Source organism: Eleutherodactylus coqui, chromosome 1, assembly GCF_035609145.1.
Source record: "Eleutherodactylus coqui strain aEleCoq1 chromosome 1, aEleCoq1.hap1, whole genome shotgun sequence".
Classification (NCBI taxonomy): Eukaryota; Metazoa; Chordata; class Amphibia; order Anura; family Eleutherodactylidae; genus Eleutherodactylus; species Eleutherodactylus coqui.
The window spans coordinates 171,660,092-171,666,091 of record NC_089837.1 but is presented as its reverse complement, the minus strand read 5'-3'; the positions used below and the strand labels follow the sequence as shown (position 1 = coordinate 171,666,091).

At 46.4% G+C, this 6,000-nt stretch overlaps 1 long non-coding RNA gene across 1 annotated transcript in view; it reads left to right on the top strand.

Moving 5' to 3' along the window:
• Positions 1 to 5,072: 5,072 nt before the first annotated feature.
• LOC136611098 (uncharacterized) overlaps positions 5,073 to 6,000 on the top strand; it is an 82,613-nt gene continuing 81,685 nt past the window's right edge. The window contains exon 1 of the long non-coding RNA XR_010790219.1: positions 5,073 to 5,558. This is a non-coding gene — a long non-coding RNA (uncharacterized lncRNA). The remainder of the gene's footprint in view (positions 5,559 to 6,000) is intronic.

The following is a 6,000-nucleotide window of genomic DNA, read 5'->3' as shown; positions in this document are numbered from 1 at the left end:
TCACAGCCTTTTCTTAAAGCAGAACAAGGTAGCAAGAGGCTCACTGATTACAGTGATACGTCTGCTATATGTATTTGTGCAGTAGTTTGGTAGAAGCTTGACTTTTATCAGTAGCAGCCAGACACAGAGGACTACAGGATTCCTTGATATTCGTGAGCTGCAGCTGTCTGGCTCACCCCATCCTCCAGCCACTGGCGTACATAGAGGAGTCGCTGGGGTCACGATCGCGACCCGGCCCCTAAGCCAGGAGGGCCCAGAGGGCCCCCTTTCCACTCGCTGACTGACTGCAGAGTTACTTTCACTTGGCGCTCTGCGGCTTCTCCTGCACGCCGGAGCCTCCTCACGGACCTCCGCTCAGTCTCCTCCCCTGTCTTGTTCTCCTCCACGATCACCAGAGGGGAGGAGTCTGAGCGGAGGTCCGGGGGGAAGTGTCTCTGTGCAGGAGAAGCTCCCCGCGGTGCACACAGTGCCTAGTGATAGGCAGACCGAGGGCTCTACATCGTGCCGCCCTCCCCTGACTCCTACAGTCATCCTCAGCCAGCAGGGGAGCGGATGTAGATCGTCCAGCAGCAACCTGACAGAAAGTGTAAGTACTGACTCACACATGTCTGTCTCAGTGGGGGAGGGGGGTCAGAGTAGCAGGCAGCGTGAGAGGGGGAAGGGAATCAGGTAGGGGTATCCTGTGTCAGAAGGGGGAGAGACAGCCATGAAGGGGCATGGGATGAACCATGCTAGGGCATCCTGTGTCAGAAGGGGCAGAGACAGCCATGAAGGGGCATGGGATGACCCATGCATGGGCATCCTGTGTGATGGGAGAGCCATAAGCCCATTCTCACACTGGCGCTGATTACTGCGGCTCTTTGAACGCTGCGGTAATCGCAGTAAAACACTCCCATTGTTTTCAGTGGAGCCTTGCAGACATTTGCTCGATTTCAAGCGCTGTTTGCTGTATTTTGCCAGTTTTAGCGCACCTCATCAGTGACGTGCGCTAAACCCCAGTATGGACCAAAAATGAACGTAAAATCCAGCAAAACACCGCAATCAAAATGGCAGAGTTTTGCCGAGCGCCTGTGTGAGAGCGGGCTGAAGCCACGGTCACACCATCAGTAAAACGCTGCATTTAAAAAGACGCGATTTTGAGTGGTGTTAAACCCCTTCCCGCCCCATGACATAAGGGTACGTCATGGGAGCGGGGTACTTCCCCCAAAATGACTACCCTTACGTCATAGGGATAGCGCGAGATCATGACTGATCTCACACTATCCCACAGCGAGAGCCCGGCAACTTGACAGACGGAGCGCGCTCCCTGCTGTTAACCCCTTCCCTGCTGCGATCTGTGTATATCGCGGCATGGGAAGGGTTCACAGAGGGAGCGTGCTCCGTCTGTGAAGTTGCCGGGCTCTCGCGATATAATTGCAGAGAGCCTGGCTGGTTGCCATGGCAACAGGATGCCAGATACCGGTGTCTGTGTTGCCAGAGCCTATGATCACTGTATAAGCGATAAGGCATGGCAGGACAGAAGTCTTATCACAGCGATCATCAGTGCTGTGCTGTAAGTCCCTCGGAGGGACACAAGTTGTGTAAAGAAAAGAAAAGAAAAATGTGAAAAAAAGAAAAATGTAAAAAAGCACCTTTTGTTTTATGCTTTTTCTCATATTGGCATAAAAAGGTAAAAAAATAAATAAAATGGCACATATTTGGTATCGACGCGTCCGTAACGACTTGTACAATCAGTTAAACACGCTTTTAATTCTGCATAGCAAAAAGCGTAAAAAAAAACGCTTAAAAACAGAGGCAAAATGCTAATTTTTAGCATTTTGCCTCCCAAAAAATGCAATAAACGTGATCAAAAGAGCCATATATTCCCCAAAATGATACCAATAGAAACTAAAGCTCGTCTCGCAAAAAATAAGCCCTCACAGAGCTCCGTACATAGAAAAATAAAAATGTTAGAGGACTTTGAATGCAGCGATTTAGAAAAAAAAGGGTTTTCATTGCAGAAAAGTGGGAAAACCTAAAGAAAATATAAGAATTTTGATATCGTTGTAATCGTACCGACCCGCAGAAAAAATGTATTGTGTCATTTATGCTGCATGATTAACGCTGTACAAAAAAATAATCTATGGCAGAATTGATGCGTTTTCTCTCCCTGTTATAAAAAAAAAATTATAAAAGTTTTACAACATAGTCTATGTACCCAAAAATGGCACCATCAAAAACTACAGTTCGTCACGCAAAAAACAAACCCTTATACGGCCGCGTCGACGGAAAAGTAAAAAAGTTATGGCTTTTAAAAAGTGGAGATGAAAATCCGCCAAAAATCGTTGCGTCCTTAAGCCCAAAATAGGCCATGTCAGTAAGGGGTTAAGAACACATTGTACAGCTCTACACTGCGATTTATACGCACCCCACCATTATAAGGGGCGATGAGGGGTGTTAAAAAGTGCTTAAACACATGAAAATAGAGCAGACAGCTCTCGAAAGTCGCGGTGTTAGAAACGCCTCATCCGAACGTCAGTCTGCCAAGTTCCATTGAAATCAATGAAGGCGTTGTACAGCGTTTACTGCCGTGTTTGAAACGCCGCGGTAAACGCTGTAAGAAAGCGTTGTGTGTGAGTGGCCACAAGTACGTAAAATGGCGCAGATTGTCCGCAGCGGAGAATTCACACAAGTTCCGCATCAAAACCACATGAGAAAAAAATGTCAAAATCCTCGCCATTGGTGAAGGCTTTGGCGCAGGTTTTATGTGTATCCGCAGCAGGTTTCACCCTTCCAATTTTCTTTTGTGGTTTTGATGCAAAATTTTGTGCGGATCGGCCGACTGAAACAAGAGCTGTTTTCCACTACTTGGGCACAGACCCCAAGACCAGTCTCACACGGGTGATAACGCAGAATTATGAAGCCCCGGCTTTTCAATGGTTTCTTTCACATTTTCGATGTTTTCACTGATGTGATGTTGTGTGGGGAAAAACAAATCGCTGCCTGCGGTATCTTTGTGCGTTCTGCGCTTTTTTCTCGCCCATGTTTCCCTATGGAGCCTTCGTTTTATCGTATCGCACGAACTTGCGATTTTAGTGCAATGCGATTTTTAACATTAGAAACTCCTATTGTCTTTCTCGCATGAAAACTGCAAACGACGGCGATGTTTTTGTGAAAAAAAGCATCGCTGACGCTCTATGAGAAAAACTGCAATATTGCTGCAATTTTGCGATCACCCTTGTAAATCTAGCCTAAGGGCATGGGGAGGGGGGCCCAAGCTAAACTTCTGCACCCGGGCCCATGAGCCTCTAGTTACGCCCCTGCCCCCAGCCACTGATAAACTGCTTCAGACTAATACTGTACATAGATAGACCATGATCAATCAGTGGCCGGAGAGCAGGGTGGTCTAGCTACAGCTTATGAATGGGAGACTACTTCCTGTAGTCATCTGTCTGGCTGCTACTAATACAATGCACGTTTCTCCCCAATTACTGCACCGATACATGCAGTACACGTATCGTTGTAATCCGCCTGACTGTCACTACCTGGTGCTCCGAGATGTTTGAAAAGATGGTGACAGTCTCTTACAAGGAGTTGTCTCACTAGGATGGCTCATTTCCATATTGGCATTTAAGTTACAGCAGACCAGGTCATCCATGTAATATGTGACCACCGTAGCATGTAGTATTACGTTTCTCTGAAGAAGCAGCCGCTGCAGTTTACTTCTACAATGAACAGCCAGCGTCGGCTTTCAGCAGCAAAATTGGCTGTTTGCTAGGAGTTGCAGCTGATTTCCGCAGCAACTCATACTATAGGAGTGACTTTTCTGAGCCAATCCGTTTAAGAATAAAGTTAATATAAGGAAGTTTACTAAGGAAATGGATCCCCTGGACAGAACCTGTCCCGGCTGCTATTGAAAACTGCTAAAACTGAGACCAATAGATCCCTGTTTCTGCAGGTTTCTGTTAACTTCTAGCACTTTGTGCTGGAGGGAATAGCACGGTGGACTGCGCTGTTCTTTTCGGCATAAAATGCCAGAAATGAATGGAAGCCTGCTGTAACACAGGCCTATTGGTCTCCATTTCAGCAGTTTTCAATAATGGCCATTTTTGGGGGTTTTAAACGGACGCCATAACGGGACCCTTGGATGGAGCCGAAAACAAGATGTGAATGGAGTTTAAAGGGGTTGTCCAACTGTGCAAAATGGCTCTTTATACTTCTGTATGGCTTTTACAAAGCACTTTGTAATAAAATGTATGCTTTGTAATGTTGCGGCAAAAATATATGGCCGTCTAGGGAAAGCGGAGTGTACCTTGTGAATGACGTCATATGACCCATGCTACGGCGATAGCCTGATAAGGGACAGCAGAGTGTACCCTGTGACTGAGGTCTAGGTGACCCGTGCAGTAGGGCTGCTCACACCTAGAGTTCAGTACGTCATATGACGGAGGAATTAAATGACAGAGCCCACACAGTTATGGATCCATCAAAGAATTCCCAACAAATCGATGTCGGGCATCTTTATTTATAGCCCCCTTTCATTGGGGTGTCACAGCATCATTGGACAATTAACTATGCAGTTTATTGGTTAGTTTCCAATCCAACATTTCTCATAGGTCAACTTAACCCTTCTTCGTGTCCATTGGTTACACCTCATTAATACAAGAAATATCATAGTTCTTTGCACAGTTCTCAATCTGACCTCTGATTGGTTACTTCTCAGACATAACATGGCATTCACTGGATACATTCTAATCCTTCATTTGCCTACCTTCCAGAATCTTCCAAGTCAGCAGTGAATAACCTCTTGACGGAGTGCTGAGAGGCCCAAGTAGCTCGAAGTCCTTATCTTATCTCACCATATGTGTTCCTTGTACTTTAGCTAAGCATGTGGTCGGCCATTTTGTGTAGTCCTTTTCATATGACTCTGTGGCGTAATTTTAAATATTACTTATATACTCGCATCTACATACATATAGGCACACATACATGTGCACCTTCATATATACATACACATACATATGCATATATATATATATAATATATATACACACATACATGTATCCAGCTCATGAACTACTTTATTCTCTAGTCTTAGTGTGAGGCGTCAACCCCTCCCTTAGTATCTTGATATTCCTAGGGCCCCTTCAGCTAACATGTGGAAGCTTCTTGATATTCTTATCTCATCCAGACATATGTCCCTAGTTTGTGAAGTAACTTCTCCTGGTATATTTCAATGGTGTCTCTCATTGCGCATTTTAAATTCATATAATTATTATAATACCTTACAATCAAATAATTTCCATTACAGTAATTATGCCATACAGAAGATATATACCTACCTGATCCGGTGCCCCCCCCCCCCTATATTTACCAGTCCGTTGCCTTGGCTCCGACCAGTCCAGCGGTGGCTCTTCTCCTAACAGTCCCACAGGCGCAGTAGCTGGTCCTGGCTGGTCAGGTCCCTGGGGAACGCGCCTGATGCAGGCGCATGCACAGTCTTCTCCTGCTCCATGGCAATAGCTTCCCCTGGCTTCGGCAGAAGAGGAGCAGCTTCCCCTGGCGGACCGCCCTTATGTGTAAGTCACTGGTCTGGGGGGGGGGGGGGGGTGCGGGAGTCGGGCGGCCTGTCAATTGTCGCTCTTGGGTGCTGTCACATAGACTTCTTGCGGGGGTGGGTATGCTTTCACATAGACTTGTCGCTGTGCTGTTTGCTGTGGGATGTGCTGTCACATAGACTTGTTGCTGTGGGGTGCTCTCAGATAGACTTCTTGTGGGGTGGGGGTGCTGTCACATAGACTTGTCACTGTGCTATTTGCTGTCATAGACTTGTCACTGTGCTGTTTGCTGTCACATAGACTTCTCACTGTGCTGTTTGCTATCACATAGACTTGTCGCTGTGCTGTTTGCTGTCACATAGACTTGTCGCTGTGCTGTTTGCTGTCACATAGACTTGTCGCTGTGTTGTTTACTGTCACATAGACGTGTCGCTGTGCTGTTTGCTGTCACATAGACGTGTCG